The 20,676-nt window shown below is 43.1% G+C and overlaps 1 protein-coding gene across 5 annotated transcripts in view; it reads left to right on the plus strand.

Annotated features, from left to right (window-relative positions):
• The window catches only part of NFIA (nuclear factor I A), a 407,074-nt gene that overhangs the window by 54,302 nt on the left and 332,096 nt on the right, over positions 1 to 20,676 (plus strand). The window lies entirely within an intron of this gene.

The raw sequence follows: 20,676 nt of genomic DNA on the forward strand, positions 1-20,676 counted from the left end.
TAGTTAGGAATGCTGGGAGCTGAAATCAAACACCTCAACTTTCTGCCTACCCTGACCTACATAAGCCTTTTCTGCCTGTTAACCTTGAGATGCATTAGACAAGATCTTCCATAATTCCAGTCAGGCATGAGAATTGCACGCCAGTACATTTAGGGCACCAAGTTGGGGAAGGCTGTTTTATGCTGCCCCTTTATTTATTGCTCTTCCTATTCCTGACTGTGTTGGGTATGCACACATGTGGTTATGGGTTGTGGGTGCCATCCTATCTGTGAAATAAATGCACTATTTTGATTTCCATGCAGATGCACCCCATTCTGAAAAACACTTTATTGGTTGCAGCAACATCCCACAGAGTCATGGAGGAAAGGGAAGACATGAAACAATAGTTTGGAGGTAGTTCAGGACCAGTACTAAAATGAAAAGCAATTTTCATGGAATCAGGAAACCATGTTTATCCTAGTTATCACATTTGTATCCCATAGCCCTTAAGGCAGCGTAAATGGTGTTATATGTTTATTATCTCAACAAACCAATGAAACCGTTTTAGGCTGAACGATGGCCAGAGCATTCCAGCCAAGTTCATGGTTGATGTGAAATGTGGATGGAGATCCTCCTGGTAATACTCTGTGTGCTCCATTATACTGGCACACTGTGAAGCGTGTGTTAGGACTTAAGGAGTTGATCAGCCTGAAAAGATTTTTCCAGGATGTGCCCTTACTTTTATTCCACTCCAAATTCATCAGATCTTGTGTGCAAGCTTAGTGTTTCTTCTGATTAGTTCTTTCGGAGCCTTCCCAAATGTTCAGATTTGTTGCAGTGCTCACACTATCACCTTGCCACAAGGGTTGATAATTAATTTCTGGTTAATAGAAGTAGGTATCATTGATCAGCAGAATGAATTATATACATTGCAAGGAAAGGAGTAGTAAGTGGAGCTCTGAAGTGTTTAGGTGGGAAACATTTATGTTTGCCCTTCATTAGGAGCAACTGTAAAATAATGCAGCTTATGATCATGTTAATCAAAGAAGTTGTCATTGCAGTGCATTTCTCATTTTTATTTGGCATGGATAACATGACATTTGTTAATTTAAGTAATTAGTAAACCTGAAATAACTGTCTTTGATAGTTAATTACTAGTTGTATTTTTTTAAAAGAAAACATTCAGCCAAAATTCCAACGTTAAGAACCAAACTTCAGTATTCAGACAAACAGTGCTTTATCAGAAATGTTAACAGTTTTTTAACTTTAGATTTGATTATGAATGAAAATATCTCTAGACAGGAACATTTTTATTACCTCATTTGATTTTAGAGAGCTGTGCTTGTAAGCATTTATAGTGGTGCATAATAGCTAGAGATGCAAATATCACAAGAATGGAGGTTTGCTATAAATTGGATGTATCTAGTATTCCATGAATACTTGCTCCCTGACAGCCATTTCTGTAATCTCAACCAGCTCCCAATATTTGTTGACCGGCTTGCTAAACCCATTTATTGCAATCCCAGCATCACCGTCTTCTTTCAGCTGGTTTCCACAATTCTCTTGATAGAGGTACCAGGCTGACAGAATGAAGGAAATTTCATATCCTCACCCAGAGTAGACTTGTGCATTTTGAAAAGATCAGCTCCTGAATCTGCAAGTTCCCACAGTACTGACTCCAGGCACTTTGCTGTCTGAGGCAAAAACCAAATGTCCCCAGCAAACAGCATTTTAAAAAGTCCACTTGCTAATCTGGTTCCTGCCTTACCCACTGGAGCTGCAGATCAGATTTGGCTGAATCCTTAACGGAATAAGTGTCTTCTGGAAGGATGCTGAAGATTTTGTATTTAATATGGGGTTCCTTTGAAGTGGACTTCATCTAAATCTGAATCTTCCAAAAGATCTGCTAGTAAGGGACACAGAGACCTTGACTGTGTATAAATTGACACCTTAAAAAAAGAAAAAGAAACAAGCTCCCCCATATGCTGAAATTACCAAAGTCAAGGAGATAGAAGATGAGATGTTGATTTTTGATTGACTGCTCTGTCTTCTAATTGCTGTATAGGCTGTATTAGGGTTCTCCAAATCCCGGTGCTTTGGGGCAGGAATGTCAAAACAAAATATCACAGATCGTTTTTGTGGACCTTTGGTAAATGTGGGATGTAGCATTGTTGGTGTTTGCATGAAAAATTCTGGATGTTTAAGTACTTCTTCACTATCTCCTCCATGTTTCAGCTCTATCATCAATTCCTGGCATATTGCACCTTCTGTGATTTTGGTGCCAGTCGAAGACTAAATGAGAAAAGGCGGTTTTCATTAATTACGGCTCATTATTGCCCTTGTCCTTCTGAAATTGTGCAGTTTTCTTTCTTAGGGACCCTTCTATGATGTATGTCATTTTCATACAAATAATTCCCCCCCCCCAAAAAAAATCCACCTACAGAAAGTAGAAGAGAAAACAGATCACTCCTCATCTCTGCAAACAAAACTGGATGCTGTACCACAATTTCTGAATTTTTGGGTTCTTTTAGATAGGAGTAATCTCTATGGAGATTGTCATTTTTCTAACAGTTGTCCATAAAGAGTATAGATAAACATACACAGCCTCTTTTGGAAACTCCAAAAGTGTAAAGCTGGGGAGGGAAATCACTTTTGTTCCAGGGGCCAGATTACCACCCCTCCAAAAGGATCTCTCTTTGTGTCATTCCCCTTAGGGATCAAGACTTAGGGAGGGCGGTGGTAGGGCCCATGGAGCATGCTGAACTCTTCACAGGCCTTATTGGGCCCCAGCAAATGCTGTATTAGGACCAAGGGTTGGAGATTGCCTTTCCTTGCTCTAAAAACTGCTCTGGCTCAACCCTTGGTATGTTTCACTTATGTGGAACTTTGCAGGCTTCATATACTTAGAAGGGGCAACCATACTTGTAATTTCCATCCAATTCTTCCAAGAGATAGAAAAGCAATTGCAATTCACTTTTTAAAAGAATACAATGCAGGTATGAGTCTCTGTATCTGGATTAGAAATAAATCTGGAATCAAAGGATTAAAGCCCTTTCATGTTCCTGCCTAGCATCCCAATCTGGATCTGGTCCCCACATTTTATACTGAGTAAGGAAAAAGCACTGATGTAGCTGCATGCTTCTTAGTAAAGGCAACATGGCTTACCCTGACTTTTACCCAGCTAGTATGGAGGGGTGGGGTGACTTCAAGTGCCTCTGATTTCCTCTTACTACACAGCTGCCAGATGGAATGTACAGCTGAGTTTCACCAGTTGCATGTATTTCTCAAGCTTCCAAGTCTGTGCTGTGCAAGTCTGCTTCAGCCAGTTTCAGAGCAGTTAGAAGCATAGTGTGCTTACGAGGCCAAGCAGCTCTGCATGTTATACTGCCTTGAAGTCCTTAGGAATGAGGGTCAAACTACATGTTACATAAATTATATAACATGCATTTCTTCCTCTAATTAAGATTTATTGCAAAGCAGGACCACTGCACATGGGAAAGGGAGCTTTACTAATTCCCCTACCTGCTTGCTTCCCAAAATTCAGCCCTAGGTGCAGCACTTAAAACAAAGGAAACCTTCAAGCTTGCTGGCCCTTACTTCGGAATATATCACTGTCCCAAAGGACTGAACCCCCTTCCCCTCCAACTCCCCCCCCCGAGATAAATATAATGCTATTATCAGGACAATGTTCATTTATTTTTACTTTTTATCCTTTTATAGATTCTTTTCTCTTTAAGGAAAAGACATAATAAATCTTTTGGACATAGTTATGATTCATCATTAACTCTTTATGGCTAGAACTTAATTTGCAAGTCATATCCATTCATACTTGGTGAATTTGGTTTCTATTCATCCAGCTAAAGATACATTTCATAAAATTAATTCAGGATGCAATCGTATACACAATCCATGTCCTCCATGGGACTTCAGTTTCACTAGACCTATGTAGATTTGCACTCCAGAAGTGCTACAGGACTCTGCTGCTTTTGTACTATTACGGACTAATGTAGTTGCTCTGCTCAGAATGTGTTACCATAGGAAAATTAGTTTAGCAAAGGAGTGCATACATATAGGTAAAGGTAAAGAGTCCCTGTGGAATTTACTCCACTTAGCCAGCAGCTAATGGGGAAGGGTGGGGGGTGTTGATCTCTAAGGCTGTGAACCAGAGCTGTCCAAAGATGATCCTTTGGTCATGTGGGCAGCATGTCATCATGAGTGCTATTACCTTCCCACTGCAGTGGTACCTATTTATCGACTAATATTACATGCTTTTGAACTGTTAAGTTGACTAAGAGCTGGGGCAAATGAGGGGAGTTCACTCCATCTGGAGGAGGCTGGGCTCGAACTGCTGGAATGCTGTCCATTTCTCGTTGACAGTTCCATTGTCATTAAGCTGCTGTGCCAGCTCTTCCCTGTGCGTATAAATAAGCAACATTCATTCAGTTTAGTGACTGCAGAAGGCAGATAAGATTGTAAACAGTAACTTTTTCAAATATTTGTTTGTTTAATTTCTAACACTCCCCATTACCTCCTGCGCAGTTCCAACAACAAAATACAGAATAAAATACAAAATAGAATAAAATACATATTAAAATACAATATAAAACAACTATTACAAATGGAAACATTAAACCAATGGCATACCCACAGTTAAAATGCTACTTTAAACAAGTTAACAAATAAAATGCCATCAGAATAAAAAGTTTTCACCTGGTGCCTAAAAAAATGTAAAGAAGGTACCAGGCTCACCTCTCTGGGAAGCTCATTCCAGAGTCAAGGTGCTACTGCAGAGAAGGCCCTTCTTCATGTTACCATTCTCCTTATTTCCTGAGGAGCCTCAGACCCAGATCTAAGGTGCTTTGGTAGGTTCATACCTTTAGATACCCTGGCCGTAAGCAGTGTAGGACTTTAAACACCCGTGTTAACACCTTAAATTGTGCCCGGACCTCAACTGGGAACCAGTGAAGATCGTAGAGGACTGGTATTATATAATCATAACAGCCAGTCCTCATTAGCAATCTGGCTACTCTATTCTGTACCAATTGAAGTTTCTTGACCATCTTCAAGAGCGCACTGCAGTAGCCTAGACGAGAGGTTACCAGTGTGTGGATAACTGTTGCCAGGTCCTGTCTGTCAGATATGGCCGCAGCTGGTGTATCAGGTTAAGCTGATGGAAGGCGCTCCCGGCCACCAAATGCACCTGGAATTCCAGGGATAATTCTGGGTCCAGAAGCACCCCCAAGCTGCAAACCCTGTCCTTTAGGAGGAGTGTGACCCCACCCAGGACAGGCAAAATGTCATTCATCTGAAGAGACGCACCTCCACCAACAGTATCTTCATCTTCTCTTGATTAAGTTTCAGTTTATTAGCTCTCATCCAATCCATTATGGAGACCAGGCCCCGATTCAGAACATCCACTGCCATACCTGTGTCTAATGAAAAAGAAAATGTCATCACTCAGCAGTTGCATGTAGATGTTAAAGAACATGGTGGATAAACTAGAGTCATAATTCCATGGCGCAGAGCAATAATCCGCCAGCACCACCTTCTGGACACGACCTGTCAAGTAGGAGCAGAACCATTGCAAAGTAGTTCCCCCGCCCCCACACTCCCAACCCAGCTAGCCTATCCAAAAGGATACCATGGGTGATGGTATCAAAAGCAACTGAGAGGTCCAGGAGAAAGAACATGGTTGCACTCCTCCTGTTTCACTCCTGGCATAGGTCATCCCACAGGGTGACCAAGGCAGTATCCCACAGTTCTCTGTGAACAGCCTCCTTAATTTGCTCTGAATTCCATCAGAAATGTATCTGAGGGTGGGGCACCCCTGGCCATGGAGGAACATGTTTTTCTGCCAGGAAGGCCCTTGAGACAGGAAGGATATAGGCACAGGCTGTGTCATCTTCGCACACTGGATGCTGGGATTACAAGTCCAAACTCATCCCCAGCCTGGGAGTACCAGAATGTTCCAGGTACTCCACTGTCATGCCTGTTTTTGGCAGAGCTTGGGGCAGGGAGAAAGCTCTGGTTTCATGAGGACAGGTCCTTGTTGAGGTGGAGCAGAGGGTGTAATGAATCCTGTTCAGTGGCTGAAACCTTGTGTTGGACAATATGTGCAGTAGATACCATGTCAAATGCCAGATTCTTCCAAATATAACGCAGAAGGAAACTAATGATTGATGTGAAGGGAAAAAGGAAGTTATACTGCTCTCCCATCTCATGGAAAGAAAGTAATGTCCTGTGTCTTGATTTCATTTCCTCTGTTCCTACGGTTTGAGTGGGAAAAAATGCTGTGTGGAAAACATGATGTTTGCATGCTCCATGTATTCATGGACCGTTGTGTTTATGCCGCACCCCCATTCACACCCTTACTTTGTGAATAGGAACATTCTGCTTCCTGGCTTATTCTTTTGTTGTCAGCCTATTCATATACTTTCTCATTCTACATGTGCAAAAATACTCACGTTACAGAAAAAATGTCAACCATATGTAACATACAAGAAGATTAGTGGCAATAAGGCTGAATTAATTGTGGTTTTGGCAGCCAAGGCACCACCAGGGCCATATTTTAAATTTTTTGACAAACCCACATGTTTCTCAGAAGTTAGTATAGATATACCATACATGCAGCTAATTAAATGCACAGCCTGCTTGCTAGTCTGGTCTGTCATACAAAATAGATGGAAGCAAACTGGCACCTTGGAAGTGTTGGTAGCACCGTCAATGTTAATACTGGTTGTCACATTGTATATCATTGTATATCAGTGCCAGTCACATTGTATATCATTGTATATTTCTGTTGGCTGAGCTTTGTCTTGAGGGGTGAAAAATGCTAATTTCAAATATTCCTCATTCTCATAATGGATTTCCAAGGTGCATTCCACAGCATAGCTGACATTTGCCCTGTGCTCTTAAAATTGTGTGTACCTATGTGGGTCATCCTCCAGCTCAGGTGAAGTCCCAGGTAAGGCTCAGGACCCAGGATTTCAAGCAGGATCCTTTTCTAGCCGTCCCTGGGACCTTCAGGTACCTGTTTCTAGCCTTCAGTTTTGCACAGCTAACTGTTTGTGCTTGTACCTTTTCAGGTTTATGGTCAGCTATTCTGCTTAACATTTTTGAAAAGCTAACTAAAGAGCTAGTAGCTTCATACCTATATTATTATAGATGAAGATGGTGTTCTTTGGTTTCAAGACTTATCATTTTTCCTTTAAAATGGCTAATAAAACTCACACTATTTTTTCTGCTTTGCATTTTCTCCAGGGTGTATAAATGGTTGCACACAGATCAGCCTGTCGACAGAGTCCAAAGCTAGTCTCAAATATACAGTATAAAGAAAAGAAATCTTAGAATTCTGTTGATTTGATATTTAAATCAAAGTTCCAAATTCTTGCTTCAACTTGTCTGAGTTCAAATGAGGCAACTTTCAGTGTTTCAGCAAGCACTTAAATATAGGTGACGGAAATGCTACTTTGCTAATTTGAGCGGAATGTTTAAAACAAAGTGTTACTGTTTAATCTGGGCACATGACGTGCCAATGAATGTTTGAATGAAATGACATAATTGTTGGTTAGTCTGTATAATTTAGAGAGAGAGCCCTGGCTCTGCACAAGCTGCCGTTCACAAGTGCTGGGAAGGATTCTCCTTTCAGAGGGATAAATTCTTTTCCCTTAGAGAACATGAAGTACAGCTTTCTTCTTTTCTCCCATTTGTCAACTTTTAAAAATAAAGACATATCTCAGACTTGTTTACCCATGCTTTTCAGCTATACAGTAGTTTTCTCAACCTATTTCCTCCCACTGCATGTGAATTTTGGGTTGCAATTCCTCTCACTTGCTGGGGAGTAATCTGCATCAGGATTTGCTTTTGAGTAGATGTGGACACAATTGTATAGTTAATTCCTCATCTTTGTTTTAGGATGCAATCCTACAATTTCCAGCATGCACCAGGTGGTCGCTGAATGACTTCTGGGAGTTAGTTGTAGGGCTTTTCCCCTTCTAAACATTGATGGGACTGTGCCCTTAAACAATAATACACAAGCTGTTGCTGGCAGAACCATAAAGCTGATGGTTCATTTGGAAAGCTAGTAGATTGGGAAAATAGGAGAATTTAAAAGCTTGAGGTGCATATTTGCATGAATAAGAAAGAAAGAATGATAGCATCATATTGAAACAATTTGAACAGGCTATTTGCTAATATGGGAAATATTTGTTTGTTTTCTTGCTAAGAAGAATTTATAACATGAAGTCTAATAAAAAAAGATATTTCCATTTCTGTCCCACATTTGCACAAATGTGTTTTAAGGAAATGTAATATTGTGAACAATGCATTACAGAGTGGAATAGCTTTCCTGCTGACCATTATTCTCAAATAAATATAAAAAACAATAGCAATAGCCAGTCAAACAGTTATGCTTGAACATCATTGTTTAGTGAGCTATCTTAGCTCATATAATATACACAGTCAAGGGGTCTGTGCAAGATGGTGCCATTTGATTGGTTTTTCAAGATTCTTAAGGAAATCATGGATAAAAGATCCATCAACCATATTTGACTCTAAAGGTCATGATAAGTTCTTCCACATTTTTAAAATATACCTGCTGCAGCATAAGGCATGTGCTATACAGAATAGTATTTTTAACTAATAAGTTTATTTTTCAAGTACCATGCTTTAAACAGTCAGGGGACTTTTCTTCACCATCCATTGCAATTCCTAATTCCTCCTGTGATGTGGCTATCAGTATGCAAGTATGGAATCAAAACTTATGTCAAAGTTGGGTCGCGCCAAATTTAGGCAAGTGTAAAGCATTTCTATATCCCATGTTTTTTAGTTATTATAAATTAAGAACATGTTTAACTCTGGAACCAATGGGAGTTAAGAAAAGATTAATTTTGGCTGATTCATGATTCATACTTTTAAGGTTGCTACCTAGTCACAAGTCAGTGTTCCCATTTTCTGGAAGGATATTTTTTCAGTAGTTTTCCAGTGTCTGATTCAGTGCATTTTCTGAGAAGTGTTTAGACAATAATATTCTAAGAACAGGTGCTGTTATCAGCATTTTGTCAGTAAAGGTTTTCTTGATTTTTGTAGCAGATATATTGAGCATGTATTTGACTTAAAAAGACAGCAGAAAAGGAGTTGACAAATGAAATCTTACAAATCATCATTGTTTTCAGTGAAACTTACTCCCAGGAAAATATACAGAGGGTTCTAGGCTTCATTTAAGATAATGAAAACCAAACAAAATTGTGGCACTCACAAAAATAATTTTTGTTCTCAGGTCTGTATGTGTGTTTAAAATGTTCACACATACATTCACTGTATTCTGTGTATGGTTACTAAAGCAGAAAGTATGTATGTGTATGTTATATATTTTGCTTTAATGAGCATACATAGAGTACTGCTGAGATAGTGGAAAATTTTACACTGAGTTTTGCTGAAGGAATGGCAGTAACTCAAGTTACCTGTAGGGTTCAGAGTCATATGGAAACACTTAAGGAGCAGTGGAAAACTTTTTGAAATATGTTGGAGTGAGCTAACATCATTATTCAAAAGAAGGAAGAATATGGATTGCACAGGACCAGTAAGAAATAGATGTATAACCTCTGAGACTTGTATGCCTTTAAGTCATAGGATGATTTGCCTCCAATTTTTCATTTATATTTTGCAGGCAGTTTAAATGTATGGCTTTGGTGCTGCTGGGGCACTTAAAGATTAGTTAATATAATATGATATGATATGATAACATTTCATTTATTTAACTCCTAAATGTTGCTGGCTGCCAGAGCATCTGGCCTCTTCACAATAATTAAAACTGACTTATCCATAAACAATAAATAACAGGCTACCCACTCAGGCAGCCAGAAACTGACTGGCTGTACCCATCTGCCAAATACAATCCTCCTTGCTGACTTCTATTGTTAAGACAAGTTGTAGCTAAAAAAGCATGCCCTGGGCTGATATGGTGCTTTCAGCATTTTAGCAGGTCATTCTTCAAAATGGAACCTTGGTGAATTCTGCTTTCTCTGAGGACAACCACAAGCATCCCCACTTGCCACACATCTGTTTGCCTCAAAGAATAAAATCTTAATTTTGTTTTACCATGATAAAGCAATTTGACTTCTTTTTCTTTTTTGGCCAACTACACCCTTTTGAAACACGGGAGGGGGAACCTACCTCTTACACCCTAGGGACGAAGTGAGTTAATGACTAGAAAATAAAAGAGAATTTGCTTGGGAAAACTGTGGAATTAAAGTTCCAGATGAAACATGCACCAATGATGCATAACATTTTTGTTAATTGGGTCTTAACAGGTTTCTGACTCAAGCTGCATTCATTTTAGAAATGGGTCACACTAGGCAGCGCCAGCAGGGTATCCCTGCAGCTCACAGAACATTTGCCTTGCAGTAAAACAGCATCTAAATTTGGGCTTATCTGATTGTGGTGAATATGCCTGACTTCAGGGGAGCTGCACCAATTTGTACCCATTTGATGAGCTTGTTGTCTCTTTACAGCTGGAAAGCCCAACCCTCGGTGTGCTTGGCCTTATAGTGTGGAGCTGGCATCTGTGCAAAGCGGTCAGTTTAAAAAAAGGCAATATCTTTAGAAATAATACAGTCTGGATATATCCAGACCATTGGGATAAGAAGACTGAATAACTGAGACTTCTGATAGAATGACAGGGGCACGGGGCAGCTCTGCCCTCAAGAGTAAAAACCAAAATGTAGCTTCTGCTCCAGACATTAAGCGGTCTGAGCTCCAAGGGGAGCAATGGAATGCTGCATCACAGCAGATCTATTCAGGTCAACATGTTAACCATGAGGAAGGAAAGTGGCAATAAGAGCAGTAGCACCATCTTCTCCATCATGCTCCATGTTTAGAGTATAACTAATCCAGCCAAGAACCTCCTCTGCCCATACAATTTAGAACCCTATGACCTTACCCTCCACAAGAGCCTCTGTATGTAGAATTTCTTGGCTGCACAGAGTTGCCCTCTATAGATGGAAGGGGATGAGGATGATGATAGAAGGGGCAGACCTTCCACAGTGGTTGCATGCATTGAGAAAAATCTGAGCATGAGTATCGTATAACTTCATATATCAAAGTAAATTCAGGTGATCAGGCATCTGACCGTGCAGAACCATCCCTCACCCAAACATGCCACCCCAGTATATAGATGGGAAATAGGTTTGCTTGCCCTCAAACTTATTTCATTCTGATAAAACTAGTATGCCAAAGAGAAGGCTTTGCACATGCAGGAAGGCATTAGTGTGAAGAAATGTTTAAAAACTCCCCTGAGACTTTCTGAGATGCTAGAGCTCCACAGGGAACTGTAGTACTTGCATGCTTGAAGATCTGAATCGGCTGACTTGCTGCAGCCAGTATGGAACAGAGTAGGAAGTGCCATTCCCACAGTAGGCATCTTATTTTATTATCCCAATCTTTTATCTTGTGTTCTCTGAGTTTCTAGGGTAAACCCAAAATTTATACTCACAGGGGTTCAAATGTTTCTGGCTTTTGCAACCACTGGACTAGTTCTTTCTTGCTCACTACAACAGTTCGCTCTTGTGCATGGCTACAGTCCCAACTTCCCATCTCTCTTCTTTCTATATCCCCAACTCCTGCTTTAAATAAACCAAAGGAAAAATAGATGAACCTGGTTAGATTAGGGACATATATTTGATTTAGGCAAGCAAGAATTTTGGATAATTGGTGTTTGAACAGTCTATACTTTGCATGTGCTCTGCCATAGGAGAGAAGAACTTTTTAGTAGTGGCTAACCAACTGAGTATTTATACCAGTTAGATCTGATTCTCACTAATGTGATACACCTGTGGCTGCAGTGTGCCAATTCAGACTACAGATCCATGGTATGTGCCATATGCTTCAGTGTTCTTCACAGAAAAATAAAAGTACCCTGCTGCTTTGTCTCTTCAGGATGGAGGTTCCCCTGCCATAGGTGATAGCTCATCTTTTGAAGGTTGCAGGTTGGAGATTTTTAGTACGTAGGAGATTTTTAGTACGTAGGTGGTGAGGGATCTGAGAAGCATTAATGTGCTTATTCTGAAGAACCAGAAAATCTGGATAGAGACTTTGCCCTCAAGAGTGTGGGCAGGATTGAGAGGCTATCAGCAGTTTACTGGGATCGCAAAGAAAGAAACTGCTACATGGCTAGAATTGCTTGCTGGCAGAGCATTGTGGTCACTTAGCAGCCCGTGAAAGATATAATTCTAGTCTACTGGAGTGTCAGAAAGTATCTTTTCCTGGAGGGATGTGGCCTCTATCTTTCCAATAAATTTAAGAATATTGGAATGTTTGTTTTGAGGTTAGTGGGAAGAGGAAGAGAGCCAAACTAACCTGTGCCTGTCTTATGGCAAGAGAACCAATGACAGGAAGAGGAGATTTTTAGTTAATGAAGCAGGAAAAAGGGATGTCTGTAAACTAGGAATGTGGTGAGGGGTAGGAGTACGTTGCAGGATATCTGAAGTGATCTCTAAGTAAAAGGCCTTATGCAGGACTGCGGTCCTTCCCCACACCAGGGCTGATGAGTGGAAAAGGCACTTTAGTGCAGGACAGGATTCCAAATAAGGAATCAGGACTGGGCCAGGAGACCTTGGATATAATTGCAGCAAAACAGCCAGGTCTGCTTCAACTGGCATAAGAGTAGGAGGAGTTTAACAGCTCCCCTGCACCCTGGTCTTGCTTTTAGAACACCACTAGTGCTTCCAAGGAAAATAAAGTTGTGGCCCATTTTAATCCAGATTATGTCTACCTCATATTTACCACCTGCAAATCTACATGTCATGAGTCTTCCCTCCTCCTTTGTCGTGGCTTCTGTGCATCACATATATGGGTGCTGCGCCTCCGCAGTGCCTAGGCCGGAAAGATTGAAAGCTAACGGTTTTGGCGGGAAAACTCCGCTGCCCTCCCCCCTCGGTAGTATATATAGAGCGGAGTGTCCGCCATTTTCTCCAGTCTTTTGCGACCGCCGTTTGCTGTGCCTCGTGCCTGTTCATCTCTCGCTCAACTCAGTATTTGTTCGTTATTTCTATTGTTATAACATTCTTGTTGTTCTTGCTGTTATTCCAAGTTATTATCCCCTTGTTATAACTTTATCTCTCTTTTCTTCGTTCCTATAAACAAAAAAACAAACAAAACAAAAATATTACCTTTCCCTCTTTCCTATATTCTAATTCTTCTTTTTCTGCGATGGCGCAGCGGGCGGCCTTCTGCAAATGTGCAGAATGTGGGTCCAAAATGTCCCCGGCAGACCCTCACTACTTGTGCCTCCTTTGCCTCAGCGAGGGGCACAGGTCAGATAAATGCCTCCATTGCCTTGCCTTTACTAAGCAAGCGCGAAAAAATAGGGAGAATTGCTTGCGAAAACTCCTGTGGGACCAAGCGCTGATGCAGTTGGATCAGTCTGCAGTAAAGCCTGGGCCAGTGCATGCTCCATCTGCTAAGCGCAAGGCTGTAGCTTCGACTGCATCGGCTCAACGCCCAGCCTCTGCCTCGGGCATGCCTGGGCAACACCCTTTGCCCACGCCGCCCATGCCTCAGCTGTATCCATCGGATGATGGAAATTCCCCCTCCGGGGCTCAGCAATCTCTTTCTCCCCTGCGTAAACAAAGGGAAAAGAGGAAGCACGGAGGGTTGGATCACTCTTCGGCCCATAAGAAGGCGAAGAAAGACAAGGCGGAAAACTGCCCCATAAGAAGAGGCATAGGGATTCGAGTTTGACAGCACCATCGATCCCGGTGGCAGCTTTGGTACCAACACCATCGGTACCGATGCTTCAAGTGGCGATGCAGGTTACCCCACCAGGGTCTCCAGTACAACCTGCCCCCCCCCCAACAGGGCCCACCTGCTCAGTTGCCTGAGGAGCCGCACTGCGAGTCGATCTCCGATGGGGAGATTCAAAACTCCCCCCTCCCGGGGCTCATTCTCTGACTCCTATGCCCACGGCGAGAGCTCGAGACCAATCTCCAACCTCACCACCACCTCGGTCCCGGATGGACGAAAGGCGGGAAGAAGGATGGTTCCAGCCCTACTACAGTTATCCGTCGGGCTGGGAGGACTACCACTCCTTTGGATTTCGTCCTCACCCTCGGGACCGTTCCTCGTTGTCTGCCCATGAGGACATGCCATCCACCTCAAGGCAGGTCGAACCCGAACATCCCACTTCACCAGGGACTTCCTCGTCGGAGCCGTATCACCTCGGGCCCAACTCTGACTTGGATGCAGACTCCACCTCCCCAGATGTCCTTATTACATCTCAGGGACCATCATCGCCTGAAGAGCCTCACATCTCGTTTGGGGAGCTCATGTCTAGACTTGTTCAGTCGCTTAAGATCGAGGCGCAACACCAGCCAGATCCGAGCACCGACAAGTTCTGTGACATTGTCAGGGGAGAGCAATCACCTGCAATTGTCTTGCCGCTTATTACAACCTTGCGGCAGGCGATGACTCAGCCTTGGGACTTGCCTTCGCAGACTCAGCCCACAGTGAGAAGATACGAATCCATGTATCGAGTCCGGGAGAGCGACATACCCTTTCTACTCCATCACCCTAAGCCAAATTCCGTGGTGGTTGAATCATCCCAAGGCAGGGAAGCCAGGGGACATACCACCCCCCAAGACAAGGAGGGCCGCAAGGTTGATACCCTGGCACTCAGGGTCTATGCGGCTGTAGGACTTGGACTTCGCATGTCTAACTATGAAGTCACCCTGGCCAGATATCAGTTCTTTATTATGCAGAGGCTGAATAACATCATCGCTCCCCTGCCTGAGCAACAACAGGATTTGGCTCGGACTTTCATCAAAGAGGGTATGCAAGTCGCTTTACAACAATTATCCACAGCACGTCACCATCAATGTATTTTATCATGTTGTAAGCCGCCCCGAGGTTTCGGCAAGGGGCGGCATAGAAATGTTATAATAATAATAAAAAAACAATAATGTGGATATGGATTCGAGGGTTCTTGTTGGGGCCGTCTCACTGCGAAGGCATGCATGGTTGTGGAATTGCAATTTTCCTGACGAGATGAAGCAGTGAATAGAAGAAATGCCCTTTGATGGCTCTGGGCTCTTTCATTCGCGCACTGACCATAAGCTCAAGTCCATCCATGAGTCCCGCATGACGGCAAGACGGATGGAATTGCTCGGACAGCAAAAACGTAAGTGGTCATTGTTGCGTGCATCCTACCGCTACCAGCCGCTGCAGAGACAGTACCAACAGCAGCCTCAATGCAGAAGGCAACAACCCCATCAGCATTTCCTGCAGAACTGCCGGCATTTCGATACAGACAAGTGTCAGTGCTGATGGGACGGGTCAACCTCTCCTCCACCTCCACCTTTCCCCCTCCCTTTTGGTGAATGGCTGCAAGGCCGACTCCCCATTTGGGAGTCCATCACATCTGATTGGTGGGTCCTGTCTATTATTCAGCTTGGATACAGAATAGAATTCGATACCAGTTCTTCGTCGAGCCTGATTCGATTTACACCGCGCTCTCCAGTACTAGTGGACGAAGTACACCAACTGCTTCGTAAGGGCGTGATTCGACAGATTTCTAGCTCCGAAGGGCTTCACGGATTCTATTCTAGGTATTTTACAGTCCCGAAACAGGATGGTGGTCTTCATCCGATCTTGGATCTCCGAAATATCAACAGATTTATCAAACCAAAGAAATTTTGGATGACTACCCTTCAAAATATCCTTCCGCTGCTGAGGAGAGAGGATTGGTTTGCCTCACTTGATCTAAAAGATGCCTACTTCCATATTTCGATCCATCCAAGTCATAGGCGTCTTCTGTGTTTCACTGTCGGGACCGACATATATGAATTCAATGTCCTCCTGTTCGGTTTGGCCACGCGAGGGTCTTCACAAAATGTATGGCACCAGTGTGTGCTCATCTACGGTTTCAAGGCATCCAAGTGTACCCTTACCTGGATGACTGGCTTACAGTTTCCCAGACCCGTGAAAGCCTACTGTCAACCGTCGAGGTTGCTTGCGCACTGTTGGACAATCTTGGACTTTGTATTAACAGTGAAAAATCATCCCTTGTCCCTACACAGGTGATAGACTTCATCGGAGCTCGTCTCGATTCCACAGTAGCGAGGGCTTCCTCCCTCCAACTCGTCAGGACAGCCTCTGCTCCTGTATTTCTCAGATCCGACAGAACAATGTAGTTACAGCGCTCTCAATCCAGGCTTCTGGGTCATATGGCTGCCACAGTCACCATTGTCCCACATGCCAGGTTGAAGTTCCACCCTCTTCAGCTCTGGTTCAACAAGAACTTTCGTCCACAACGAGATTTGCCCGACAAACCACTTTGTATGCCCCGCGCTGTTATACAAACATTGACTTGGTGGACGACCCCAGCCAATTTAAACATGGGGACTCCGTTTGTCACCCCTCACCTGACGCTCACTCTATATACCGATGCTTCGCTGGTCAGGTGGGGTGCGGTATGCGTAGGGCTTCGATCTCAAGGCATGTGGAACCGGCAAGAGTCATTGAGCCACATAAATTACCTCGAACTTCTAGCGATCTTCAAGGCACTTCGGTCCGCCACCAAGTGATACAGCTCACGTCCGACAGCATAGTGGCAGTATTCTATATCAACAGAGAGGGCGAAACAAAGTCCACTGCCCTGGCCCACCTGTCCATGGACATCTGGGAATGGTGCATCCCAAGAAGTATAACCCTTTTGGCAGTCCATCTTGCCGGGACTGACAACGAGAAAGCAGACACCCTGAGCAGACACATGTCGTTCATCCATGAATGGGAACAGAATCATCAAGTCTGCATACAGTTATTCCAGCTTTGGGGACATTTGGACATAGACCTGTTTGCTACCCACAAGGACAGGGTGTACAAAAGATTCTGCTCCAGGGCGGGAATAGGACCGGGATCGATGATTGATTCCCTTATGATTCCCTGGACAAATCTCAGGTTTTACGCATTCCCGCCTATTCCTCTACTGACAAAAGTCGTATCGAAAATTGTGCACGACGATGCCACAGGAATACTCATAACACCTTGGTGGCCTTGTCAAGCATGGTTTTCCACTCTCCTTCAGATCTTGAACGGCAATTTCCTTCATCTTCTGCCCAGACAAGATCTACTAACTCAACAGAAAGGCACTGTCTGTCACCCAGACCTGTCCTCTTTGAACCTCACAGCGTGGAGAATTCATTGACTCAAGACACTGTTTCGGGACAGAAATCTACTAGGTCACTTGGTACCTCAACTCCAACCGATCTGACCCCCTCACTGACTCGGTACCGATGGGGATATTGTCGGGACCGAGTTCTTTAGATCCAGACGTTTTAAGGATTCTCAAGTCTGCACTAAGACCATCAACTCGGAAATCCTACGCAGCAAAGTGGCGCCGCTTCTCATCTTTTGCGGAATCATGCTAGTTCAATCCGATTACAGCTTTGGTAGAGAATATTCTCCAGTTTCTGCTGCAACTGCATCGTTCGGGACTAAAACCTTCTTCAATTAAGGTCTATGCAGCTGTTGTGTCACATTATTGGGGTACAGTACAGGATCGTCAGTGTTTTCACAACCGCTTATTTGAAAATCTCTCAAATCTTCATCCTTCTATTTGGCCGGTTATGCCCACATGGAGTCTTTCGGTTGTCCTTCAGGCACTTACAAGACCACCGTTTGAGCCCCTAGCAACTGTCGATATGCGTCTCGTGTCATGGACGAGAGCCTTGTTGCAGTTACATCAGCTCGTAGAGCCAGTGAACTTTGTGCTCTTCGAATTGATCCACCTTATCTCAACTTCCATAAGGAAAAGGTGGTTCTAAGGATGGATCCGTCTTTTTTGCCTAAAGTTGCCATGCTGTTTCACCTGAATCAAGAGATTGTGTTGCCTGCCTTCTTTCCATTGCCGTCGAACTGATCGAAAAGTCCTTGCATACCTTGGATGTTCGATGATGCTTGGCTTTCTATAGATCACGCACAGAGTCTCTTAGACGCTCTAATAGACTTTTTGTGAAGTACTCTCAATGGGACCAAGGATCACCTGTTTCATCTCAGAGTGGATTGTTCAAACCATTTCGTTAGCGTACCAGCTTGCAAAGATGGACTTACCTGTTGTTCCAAGGGGTCATTCCACTAGAGCGATGTCGGCTTCCTTTGCATTTGCCGCGGGTGTCCTCATCCAGGAGGTCTGCAAGGCCGCAACTTGGGCTACTCAGTGTACTTTCGCAAAGCACTATCGCCTTGATGTGCATCCAGAAGAGACTGTTTCTTCGGGAGGGCTGTTCTTCTATTCTTCAATGACGACACCACCCACCACCATCTCTGGTAAGCTTGCTATTCACCCATATGTGTGATGCACAGAGGCCATGACGAAGAAAAGCAGGTTGCTTACTTGTAACTGATGTTCTTTGAGTGGCCATCTGTGCATTCACACAACCCACCTGCCGGCCCCACTCGGTGTCGGTGAGTGGTTTCTTCATCGGTACCGTATGATGCTGCTTTGGTACCTCATACTTTATTATGTCATCGGTACTGTGGGCGACTACGGCGATACCTGATAAGTTGTTATGCCATCTTCTTCTGTAAGGTGGCAAACGTTCGGTCTCCAAAGACTGGACAAAATGCGGACACTCCGCTCTATATATATTACTGAGTGGGGAGGGGAGCGGACTTTTCCTGCCAAAACTGTTAGCTTTCAATCTTTCCAGCCTAGGCACTGCACAGGCACAGCACCCATATGTGTGAATGCACAGATAGCCACTCGAAGAACATCAGTTACAGGTAAGCAACCTGCTTTATTCCCCATTTTCCAAAATGCAAGGCATGCCTACATTGCAGATTTTTATTGAACTCTCCCAGCTAACTCTAAGTAGCCTTCTATCAAGCCAAAAAAATAAGCCCCTGCTCATGTAAAGAGCTCAACCCAAACTGGAACCTTCCCCCCAGTCCCTTCCTTTCAGCAATGCTGTGATTCCACCCTCAGGGTGGTTATCATTGGTGGAGAGCCAGCCAGTGAGAAGTATATATGCCTTCTAAACGGAGAGCTCATCTCCTTCAACACCTCATTGCAGGGACAAGGACTGCTCCCCTTCCTCTCTTGAAAGCCCAGTTCTTTCAAAATGGGGTTGTTGTTACTGTGGGCCCGGGAAATGGCAAGAAATGACCTTGAAAGAGCTGCAAAGGCTCCCCCCCCCGCCTTCTTCAGAATCCAATGACAGAGCTCCATGTAAAGTCAGCAAAGAGCTAGTGCTGGGCCCACTCACTGAAGTGTGATTGTTCTTTTAAGGCAGCGAGTCTGGATAGAATGACTTACAGCGATTGAAGATGAGATTTTTCACATTGTTTGGTCTTGCTTTATGAGAAAAGGATAGAAACTTTTAGTTTAACCCTATTAACCAACTTGCTAGTCAAGGCCTTTCTTTATCATTTTAAAAAGAGAAAAATAACTGAAATGTTGCAGCATGATTATTTTAGTTGCATTTGCTTGTTTCCAGCTTTTCAAAGAACTCCAGATAACATCAGCACAAACTTCAATAATAAATAATTTCCACCAAGCTGCAACAGGACTAGAGTATTAATTGAGGTGTTCAAAATATTGCACCAACCTGTGGTAATTCTCTTCTTTTGATACTGAAGCTATCTATATTTCACTTACTGCCCTTCTATTTTGAGAAGTATCTGCACAGACGCAACATTCTTTTAATGTTTCTAAAGTAACAGCAAAGCCATCTTGCTAATTAGCAGTGTGTGGGGGAAAAGATCAATCCATGTCATAATTTAAAAAATGTGTGTTTGGATTTGTAATTTGTAGTGCATAAGAGTAATAACTAATTTGATGATGATGTGTTGTGCCTCCCTAACAAACTCTGAAACTTTTGTTACCCTGTACATGGAGTTTAAGAGCATTTTTATTCCAACAAGTGATATAAAGTTACGTATGATGGGGTGGGGTGTTTGTTTTACAGCTATTTGATCAATAATTGCTTGGCATTGTGCTCTAGTGCAGTGTCTTTAAACAAGAAGTAGGTAACATGGTATCCATGACCCCCAATGCAGTCCTAAGCAATTTCCTGGCACTTGCCAATGTACCCTACCCTTACTACTCTGAAAAATACTATGATTTACAGGTAGCAGTGTTTCTGTTGATGCTGAAAACTGGATTCAAAGGGAATGATTCGTATATTGGGGCTCAGACATCTACCTCACCCTTGTACTTGGTCTTTTGGGAAGATTACTTTTCTTTTTCCATGCCTCCCATGACAGCTATTTTGTGTCAGTTCCCAGGATGGTTTTTTCCCCATTTGCCATGGGCCAGAAAGGTTTCAGAGCCCAAACCTTCCAAAGATTGGACAGATTTCCAGCAATCTATAAAGTGCACCCAAAGGAAAGGTATCTATTTTTCTCACATATATAGTGAACAGCTCAAGTGAATAATTCAAAGTGTCTTGCTCTCTACAGGAGAGGGAGAAGAAAACCAGACTGTTGCTACAATTCTAAGTGACTTAAACATGATCAGAGCTGAATAGCCTTAGAATTAATGTTTGTGGTTTGAGGATCTTACTAAACTCCACAAGACATATCCATGATTCTTTATAGTTTTAACCAAATCATGCCTTCCATAGCCTTTTAAAAGCAGTAGCTAAGGGGGCTGACTCCCATCTCCCATAAAGTGAACACTGCTGGAATGTGCAATACTTCTGTCAT

The sequence above is a fragment of the Varanus komodoensis genome, unplaced genomic scaffold, assembly GCF_004798865.1.
Source record: "Varanus komodoensis strain SLA01 unplaced genomic scaffold, ASM479886v1 scaffold20_1, whole genome shotgun sequence".
Lineage (NCBI taxonomy): Eukaryota > Metazoa > Chordata > Lepidosauria > Squamata > Varanidae > Varanus > Varanus komodoensis.